Here is a 10,623-nt window from a genome sequence, read left to right as displayed (position 1 = left end):
AACAGATACCACAATTTGTTTAGCCATTCCCAAATCAAAGGACATCTCTTCTTTTTCCAATTTTTGACCACCACAAAGAGTGCAGCTATAAATATTTTAGTACAAGTCTTTTTCCTTATTATCTCTTTGGGGTACAAACCCAGCAGTGGTATGGCTGGATCAAAGGGCAGGCAGTCTTTTAAAGCCCTTTGCGCATAGTTCCAAATTGCTCTCCGAATGGTTGGATCAATTCACAGCTCCACTTGCAATGCATTAATGTCCCTACTTTGCCACATCTCCTCCAAGATTTATTAACAAGCCACTTTTTTATAATTTAAGGTCAAGATCCAGGACAAACTCTTGAAAGGCTAAATCAATGAGACAGAACTGACAAGATGGTATTCAATATGGATAAAAAAAAAGAACTGATCTTGAATTCATTAGCTTATATAGCTAAAAGGGACATTAGAGTCCGTCTTAGAGACCCCTAACTTGCCTGAAATAACATAAAAATTAAGCATTTTGGGGTGGGATTTGGACTCAGTTCTTCTGATGTTCAAGCCAGTGCTCTTTCTCCTATGCCTGTGTGGGCAAACTTATGGCATGTGTGCCAGAGGGGGCTGCTCCCCTCTCCTTCTCCACCATGCCTGAGGATTTTTTCACTCCATTCATCCCTCTGCCCCGCAGCCCAATGGGAGCACTTCCTCCCACCCATCAAAGGTAAAGGGGCAGCTCACAAGCAGCATGAGGGTGCAGTTGGGGCACTCATTCTTTAAAAGATTCACCATCACTGTCCTATGCCATGTTCAAATGATTAACTTTGGAGAAAGGGAGTCTAGATATCGGTTTATGTGAAAGGGTCTTGGGGGATTTTAGTGGACTCCAGGTTCAATCTAGTCAATTCTATCATGTGTCAGTTAGTCAATATGTATTTATTAAGGTCCTACTATGTGCCAGGCACTGTGCTAAGTGCTTGGAATACAAAAAAAGTTGAAGAATGGTGCCTGCTGTCAAGTAGCTCACAATCTAATAGGGGAGGCAATATGCAAATGATGTAACAACAAGGTCTATATGGAATTAATTGGGGGTCATCTCAGAGAGAAAACACTAAAATTAAGGACAATTGATCTACAAAAGCTAATATGATCATAGGCTATATTAATAGAAGTATACAGAGGTTCTTAGCTTTCAACTTGTTTTAAAATATTTTGGTAACTATTTCAGAATAATTGGTTTCCTCTGAAATCCTAGGTATTTTATATACTTAAAAATATGATTCAAGCATCAAGGGCATTATTCACTGGTTGCTTTGATAATCTGGTAAAGTCTATGAACTCCTTCTTGGGGTAAGTGAATAAGGATTTAAATAGTAACTACTATAAGTCAGGCAATGTGCTAAGAACTTAACCTCCCAGCAACCCTATGAGATACATCATGCCATTTTCCCTAGTTTTACAATTGAAGAAACTGAGACAAACAGAGGTTACATGACTCATCCAGGATCACATAGTGTCTGAAGTCAAATATGAACTCAGGTCTTCCTGTCTCAAGATCCAATGGTCTGTACATTATAAGTAAAGAAGAGAGTAGAGGGAGGCATATTTTAGGTGAGCGTATAGTATGTAGAGTTATAGAATGTTTTAGTTTATAGAATGATAACTAGAGGGGTTGGGAGGGTAAAATGAAGGTACTTTAAGGATAAATGAGAGATATTTTTCGGTAACAGGGAAGAATCCAGTGGGTAGAGAGGGATGGATAATAACACAGTGGGATGGAGCAGGCATGTGGCTTAGTGGATGGAGATCCAGTTCTAGAGTCAGAAGATCCTGTATTCAAATCTGACTTCAGACATTTCTAGCTATGTGACTCTGGTCAAGTTATTTAATCCCAATGGTTTAGTCCTGACTACTCTTCTGCCTTGGAACCAAAACTAAGACAAAAGGTAAAGATTTCATAAAAAGAAACCCCCAAAAATATATTGGGGAGCACAGTGAATATAATTTGTTTGAGATACTGGGATGGAATCAAATGGTATATGTGGGGTAGTTGACTTTAACAAGAGGAAGGAATGGCACAAGACGTCTGAATGACGTGAGATGAGGAAAAGAGAAGGGAGTGTTCTTTCTTCACTGAAGTAGAAGGCAAGGACCACAAGTGAAAGAATGGGTTCCTTCAGGAGCACCTCTTCTGCACAGAAAATCCTTCAGGTCAGGACCATGGCAAATGACTTTGGTGATCATTCACCTCCATATATTAGGTCTCCTATGATCATGAAAATATCAACTACATGGGATAAAGCTTCTTCATGGGGAACTCTTACAGCTGCATTTAGTCCTGTTGAACCAAAATCTACTTATGTAATCACTCAACAATAAATTCTATAGGATCTCCTCTTCAGTTCACTAAATTGTATTTGTTTCCTAGATCATTTTTTGAAGATTTTTTATTCTCTTCTCATATTTTCACCAAGAGTACCCAGGATATTTTTGTAGATCATTCTCATAATAGAAAACATAGGCTTAGGGAATAGTGGTTAACAATATTCTTTTCAAAATCTTTGTTTTAATTTAATTTTTGTTTTTTTTAATGCCACCTAGGTATCTCATTTCCTCACCCTTTCTAGACAGTCATCCCTCATAAAAATAATTTAAGGGGAAAAAAAGCAAAAACAATTAATATATTGAAAAATATAGGACATTATATATAATCTTTCATAACTTTGGAGCCAATGGAATGAGGAAGTCTATCTTCTTAAGGACCAAGCTTGATCATTATTATTTTGCACCATCCAGTTTCAATTCTTTATTTCAATTATGTTTTGTTCTTTCCATTTACATTATTTGTAATAGCTGGCATAGGACAGCTAGGTGGTATGTGGATAGAAAACCAGGCCTAAAGTCAGGAAGACCCATCTTTCTGAGTTCAAATCTGGCCTCAGTTACTAGCTGTGTGATCCTAGGCAAGTCATTTCACCTTTTTTGCCTCGGTTTCCTCATCAGAAAATTAACTAAAAAAAGAAATGGCAAACCACTCTAGCATCTTTGCCAAGAAAACCTCAAATGGAGTCATAAAGAGTCAGACACAACTGAATTATATTAGCTAGCATAACCAGAATATAGTATTTTAAGGTCCATAAAGTATTTTACAATTTTATCTGCTCAATCACTCTGGGATATATAAATGCTATTATTATGCCCACTTTATAGATGAGGAAACTAAGACTAAGAGAACTTAAGTGACTTGACAAAAACCACATAGCTAGTAAGTGTCTGAGGCAGGATTTGAACTCGGGTTTTCCTGATCCAAGTCTAATGTACCATCTAACTTCTTTTGGTTAGAAAAGATTATTTTTATAAATAAATAGATTATTTTTAATGGTTCTGTTTACTTCCTTTTTTGTTAGCTCATATAAGTCTTCCTAGGTTTACATTTCTGTATTAATCATGTTTATCATTTCTTAAGGCACATAATATGCCATTTAATATATTTATATACCATAATTTCTTTAGCCATTTTCAAATCAATGGGCATCTCTTGTTTCTGGTTCTTAGCTACTACAAAAAATGCTAGTATAAGTATTTTGTTATAGATAAGGACTTTATTTTTTATCACCTTGATTAGCATTCTATATCCTTATTTGGGGGATAATCCTCCCCTCCATAATTTTTCCAATTTTTGATATAATTTTCTTTTTCCGAGATATTAAAATACTTTCAACATGATGTCTCTAGCACAGAATTCCTCTATTTGTACTGTTATGAGGCAAATTAAGAGTTTAGACATTTAGTGAAATAAGCACCCAGGCTGTCAGATAAGAGCTAAAGGTTCCAATGATGGAATAGTGGCAAGGAAGGAAATGATTCCGGAGAGACTCTGTTATGGCTGAGAGCAGTTGGATGTTGGTGAACTGACTTGAATGGAGAGCCCAGGAGAGTGAATTAGCCTCCCAGTAGAAACACCTGCCTGTGGGAAATTCAAGTTGAGCAGGAGGATAAGACTTGGGTGGTGGACATCCCAGGCTGATTCAAGCTCCTTGTCTTTACCTTTGTGAATTTATTTTGCTGTGGACCTGTGTTCCTAAAATCTGTGATCATTACTAGAAGTGGACTCAATTGTGAGACATCCATTTTCCCTTCCAGCCAGCTAAGCTGACAGCTTGTGCTAGTATAGAGTAGATCTTGACCCATCGCCCAGTCCCTGAGTTTTGTCCTTAGATACCTAGTTTTAGGGTGACCTCTCCCTACATCTCTTACCCTTTAAATTCTTTATTAAATAGCAGTTTTAACTTCCTGTTGTTTCTTTTCCATAGTAAGTAAATATTCCTGGCTGATATAGTCTGAGAGCCATTGGATCCCAACTGCCACTCACTCAAACAGTACATTTGTATTTGTCTAAGGTAGTTATCCCTCTTCACCCTCCATTCCTCCTTTATCCCTTTCCCCCCTAGAAACCCCTCTGTGTGTTTATTTTCCCATAAAAGTACTCAACGTGGCCTACTTCTCTTCTTGAATATTCCAATTCTCCTTCCTCATGTGGTTCAATATTGAGGGATTTTGAGGCCAAACGGTGATTCCACTGTCACCAACAATGAAATCAGATAGTGTGAGAATACTGATCTCTTCAGATGTTAGTGATCAGACCTTCTTCAAACTCTCCCCTTTTTATTTATCTTTTTTGCATGTTTGGTCCCATTTTCAACTTTGCCTGGTCTCTTAATTGGTACAATGAGAATAATAATGTCTGCTGTCCTTATCTCATAGAGTTGTTGTGAAAAAAAAAGAGGATCAAGTTTTGCTTTGCAAACTTGAAAACACTACAAAAGTAATTATTGTTATAATAATATATTTTATTTATCTTAACTATATAAATGTTATGGTGGTATATATATAATCATGGTCATATATTTCTCCTTTACTGAATGTGTCCTTAAAGGTTCTCACAAACTAAATATCATTCTTTTACTTTCATATAGCAGTGATGGCTTTAGGAAGGAAAGAGTTATTTAGCATATTAAAATAACATTTTTTCTTAGGTAAAAATTAGATCAAGGAGGTAATATAAACAAAGATATAGAACTGCAAGATACCATTTGGTTAAAAAATTGTGTCTAAACTAATTAAATTTCATTCCATTCATTCCACAGTCATTCTTTAAGTACCTGCTAAGTGATGCTAAGATCTGTTATACCAAGCTGAATTTGAAATAGTACTTGCTCCCAAAGGAATATTCCCTTGAGGCAACACAGCATGGACACATAGAAGGATTTAAGAGTTGTACAATGGCAAGGTCATGGGGATATGAAATGTTAGGATTTTGGTTCAAATTCTTGCCCTTCCACATACTTCCAATGAGGACAGAGAATAGATTTAAAGAGAATGGAAAAAAGTGGTGATAGTTGTTGTCCTTTGTCCTTGAAGGGGACCGATGATATCACAGATGATGTCTTTTGACTCATGCACAAATTGGATTTAAGTGAGGCAGAGCTGTGCAAAGTTGTTGGTCTCCCTCTATTCTAGAGTCATCCAACTAGTGGTAGGATAAAAGCCAAGATGACTGATGATGGCTTAGGATGCTGTGGAGGACCCTGACTTCAATGTCAAAGTTCTAAGTGCTCTACAGCATCTGTTTCTGCTATCTTTACAGGTATTGGAGCAAATTGTTTTTATCCACCCCTTTTGTGGGGGGAAGGTCCTCATTTGTCTGGACTTCACCAGTTGATTTGAAACTTGCCTGTTACTCAACCTGGTTTAGCCTGCCTGCTGAAATGATTGTGACTGCTGCACATGCTACAGCTTCTTGGAGCCACAGGTGAGAGCTCCACAAAGGAGGACAACAACCCTGAAAAGGGCTCTGCAAACCCTCACACAAGAGGTAATAGTCTCCCTGAATACCCCATGCACCTTAAATGAAAAACGTAAGAGAGTGTGATAAGATGAAGGAATTTCAGAGTCACATTTAGAAGAGAGTAGCATAATCATGAAAAGGGAATTTGAAGCCAGATGATAAAAAATCATAGGCACCATGTTCAAGAGTTTGTATGTTGTCCTCCAGATACTAGAAAACCACAAAATATTCTGGGCAGAGAACTGACATAGTCAGACCTTCATATTCATATTCAGCCTTCTGAGTAAGTGTTGTATTTGGAATCACAGGACCAGAGTTCATATTTTTCCTTTCTTGCTTACGAGCTCCATGACCTTGACCTAAGTCACTTAGCCCTTATGATTCTCAGTTTTCTATTCTGTAAAATAAATGGCTAGGAATAGATGATCTCTGGACTAAATGGCATATCGATGACAGAGGCTATCTGTCTATGATGCTATGATTCTATTATGAAGATGGATTTTTCTGCTATGTAGATAGAGGTACTCTAGAGAGGGGAGAGACTTAATCTGGGAACCAATTAGGAAGCACCTTTAGTAACCAACTGACAGGTGATGAGAATTTGTGTGTTGCCTTGTGTTGGAGAGTAGAAATTAAATGAACAAAAAAAAGAAATTAGTTATTTGTTACTCTAAAAAATATGGTTGAGCTTTTATTGATAAGTGATGTTATTCCAAGGAATATATAAAAATAGAGACAAGATTTTATTTATTCTGTACAGACTCATATACTATACTATTATAATACTATTTAGATTCAGGTGTTGGATTTTTGTGTGTGTATGTATATGAGGGTGGAGATGGATTTGTTGTGGCTTTGTTGAATGTATTAAAAGGAAAACTTATATTACTCCTACCATTTCAACAAACAAATATAATCAGAAATTATAAGACTGATCCTCTTAACTTTACTAATATGCATATTTAGTATTTATATTTCTATAATTTTGTTTTAATACTATATGTCTTCTTTCTACTTCTGCTATTTTCTTATACTTTAAGCACTCATGGGTTAATAACTCTTTATTCTTATTTTTCTTGCATCACTGAATATTTATCTTTCCATTCAAATTGAATGACCTGCCATTTTTTTAACCTATGCAAAAATTTCCCATTTGTCATTTTTTGCTCTAGTCTGAAACCTGTCAAACTGGTCACAAGTTGAATATTTATTTTGGTGTCCTAGCATTACCACCTTCTTTTTTCTTCAGTTATGTTTCTCAATAAGAATTTATAGTGTGACAGAGTCAAACTACAAAATAGTGTTCAGTTCAATTCAATAACTTATTAAGTACCTACTATGTGTTTGGGACTGGTGTTCATACTTCTCTGTGATTGTCATTTGTAGACAGCAACATCCATTGCCATAAGAATGTATCCAACCCTAATTTGCCTTATTATTATTCTAACAATTATAGATTCTATTAATGATGACAATTTTTATTCTCGTTGACAAAATTTATTGTCAATGACAAATGATAAATTTTATATTGCACTTAAAAGGTAAGGAAATATTTTCCCATTTGTTACCAAAAGTAATTTTATCTTATTCTAATTAGTTGGCATTAATTCATAGAAAATGAAGTCACATGGTTCTTTGTCACTATAAAATTTCTTAAGAGTTGGAATACAAACTTTTTAAAAAGTCTTGTTAACTAAATGGATGTACTACAAATCTTTAACGATGGAAGAGTAGTGTGATCCCCATTTAGATTGTGGTATGTCTCCCTTGGCTCCCTACCCCTTATCTATTCCACCCTCATAAGTAGGCTTACTTTATCACTAACTGTGAGTTTATCCTGCCCCAAAATCTGGGATCAAATCTCTTCCTAGGTGGGATATAAGGAACCATACATTAGCAACTCAACCTCTAGTCTATCTTGCTACAATCCTTTTCTGACTTTAGAATTCTAATTCCTGGTAACTGAGTCCCTCTCTCCTTGTTCACTTCTTTTGTTATTGAGTTCATCATGTAACATCTGGTGGGGATCCCAATAAGACCCGACTAAGTAGGTCAACCCCAAAGCATTGATAATTGACACGAGAATGACAACAGTCATTCAGAAAATAGAACCAACTTGGAAGCATTTCTAATAATACATAACAGTGGCACTACCAAATTTAGATGTCTCAGGACTTCATGTGTTCCATTAAGAAGTGGAAATGCCAATTAAGAAGATGGAGTAATATTGTATGACTAAGTCAAACCAAGTATACAGAGGTAAAATCTCTTCTAAAGGCAATAATGCACTTTTGAAGTCACTGAAGACTGAATATTTAATATATTTGAAGTAGGTTGTTATCAAAAGCATGGAAACACAACAGAAAGTGTTCTTATCGCCCCTTTCTCCCCAAAGTGTCCAAAAACCTACTAATAATGGCCAACCCATTTTCTACTTTTACATTTCTATTTCAATCTTCAAGAGAATGCTCTATGTATATATTGATGACATGTTTGATGAAAATATGATGAGAAACAACCATGTTTCTCTGTTAAGTTTCTACAGCAGACTATATCTTCACAATCAATCAACAATCATTTATTATGCTCTTATTATGTATCAAACATGCTTGGAAAACAGACCTAAAAGGCAAAAATCCTACTCTCAGAGGTCTCACATTCTTTCAGGCTCACATATTATGTGTGTTTGTGTGTATGTATATCCGTATACACACACACACATATGGGCATATGCAGTATATAGGGTCGGGGTGAGGGTAGTAGGAGCTAGGGAGATTAAGAAAGACTTCATGTAGAAGAATGGCTGAGTCTTGAATAGAATTAGGAATTGTAAGCTGTGGAAATAAGGGAGATGTGCATTCCAGGTTTGAGGGAAAGCCAGTGCTAAGTCACAGAGATGGGAAATGAAGTGCTATGTATATGAGAAACATTAAGAAGACTTACTGGATTTGACTGTAGAGAATGATATGTATAGCTAGGCTATAAAGATAAGGTTGAGGCCAACATATAAAGAGTTTTCAAAAGGTAGTCAGAGGAGTTTCTATCAGCTCCTAGAGGCAAATGGGAGCCATGAGAATTTATTGAGTAAGAAGAGTAAACTGGTCAGACCTCCAATTTAGGGAAATTACTTTGGTAATTATATGGTGGATGGATTGAAATAGAGCAAGACTTGAATCAAGGAGACCAATTAGGTGGTCCTTATAATGATCTTGGCAAGAGGTGATGAGGGCCTGAACTAAAATAGTAGCTTTGTGAATGGTAAAAAGGGTATAGACATTAGAGATGTTGTGAAACTGGAAGTTATAAAATTTGGCACCTGATTATCACAAAAAATCAAACTTTATGAACCCTGCCCCAAAGTCCATTGGTATGGGACTATCCTTATTGGTATAAATGAATTCCCTGTCCTCCATGAAGGGCAGGGTAGAATTAGCTCAGCCTTCTTCTGCCCTCTGTGGGGCTCCTCAAGCTTTGAGTTCTTTTGGATACTTCTGACTTCTAGCTTTGAGAGAAATGATGGAAGAGGACATTATCACTTCATGCTGCTGAAGGAAGAATAAGATTCTGGGGAAAAATCTGACATTTAAAGAAATGGCTACAACCATCTTATCACTTTCTCCAACTTATAATAGAGACTTAACTTCAGGGAGATATCCCTTGGGTGAAATTTCAAACTGTCTCTTGGTTGAGCCAAGTTATCTCACTCATGACAGGAGAGCCCCTTCATGTTATAATGTCTGATATATATATTCCTCCATGTATACTTTCTTTGTCTTTTGTTTCACTACAGTGTACATAAGCGGTTGACTTTTGTTTTGGTTTTTGCTATTTTTTTGTGTATTTATTGTGGAACTGGTATTTGGTTCAAAAGGGATCAAGCCTTGGATATGGAACTTGGAGTTGCCCCTTCCCAGGAATGACAGAGTGACCAGAAATTGGATTGAATCCAATCATATCTCCTAGACTAACAATATTTAAGAGGACAGATGGATTTAATTCTAGCCTGGTATCCCCAGTCTCTGAAAGAGAGAAGAATAGTGACTTGTGACCCCAACTCCTTGCATCCTCTTCCTAGAAGGAATTGTAGTCATCTTTGAAGAAGGATGGAAAGAAAAGAGACTAGCATTGTAGTATGCAGAAATCTCCTTTTGAAGCACACAGTGACACCCCCATTTTACAAGTGGGAGTATAGTCCCCTTCATAATCCATGATGCCTCACAACACATGGGGCTTTCTCTATGCAAAGAGACCACCCGCTCTACATTTATGATACCAGTAATTCTCCCAGTGATACTAATCATGGGACAGCATGATCTCTAAAGAATGAAAATTGTAGATGATATTAAGGGCAGTGGTGAGAGTCATGATGAGTAGCAAGAGAACACAACATATTACATTCAACAGTAGCAATTAAGAAATAGCATAAAATCTCACCTTGGAACAACTCCCCAGCATTCTTCCCCTTTTCTCTTACTGGTGAGTTCCTTCTTGGGCTTCCATTGTTGAAGAGGGGTTCATGTTGGCCACCTTCATTTCTCTCCCACCTCTTCTGATTCAACAGACTTCAATAACATGCCCTAGTTGAGTAACCCCAACCCCTGCTTTTCAACTATTTTTGTGTTTTGTTCCCCCATGAGAATGCAAGTTCCTTAAGGGAAGGAATTACATTTTTTTCTGTTTGTGTTTGTATCCCTAGCACTTATGTGCCTGGCACATAGTAAGGGTACACACACACACACACACACACACACACACACACACACACACACACACATATATATATATATATATAATATGGCT

Source organism: Gracilinanus agilis, chromosome 6 (assembly GCF_016433145.1).
Source record: "Gracilinanus agilis isolate LMUSP501 chromosome 6, AgileGrace, whole genome shotgun sequence".
In the NCBI taxonomy this organism is placed as follows: domain Eukaryota; kingdom Metazoa; phylum Chordata; class Mammalia; order Didelphimorphia; family Didelphidae; genus Gracilinanus; species Gracilinanus agilis.
The sequence above is the reverse complement of the archived record's forward strand: the minus strand, read 5'-3'. Positions refer to the sequence as shown.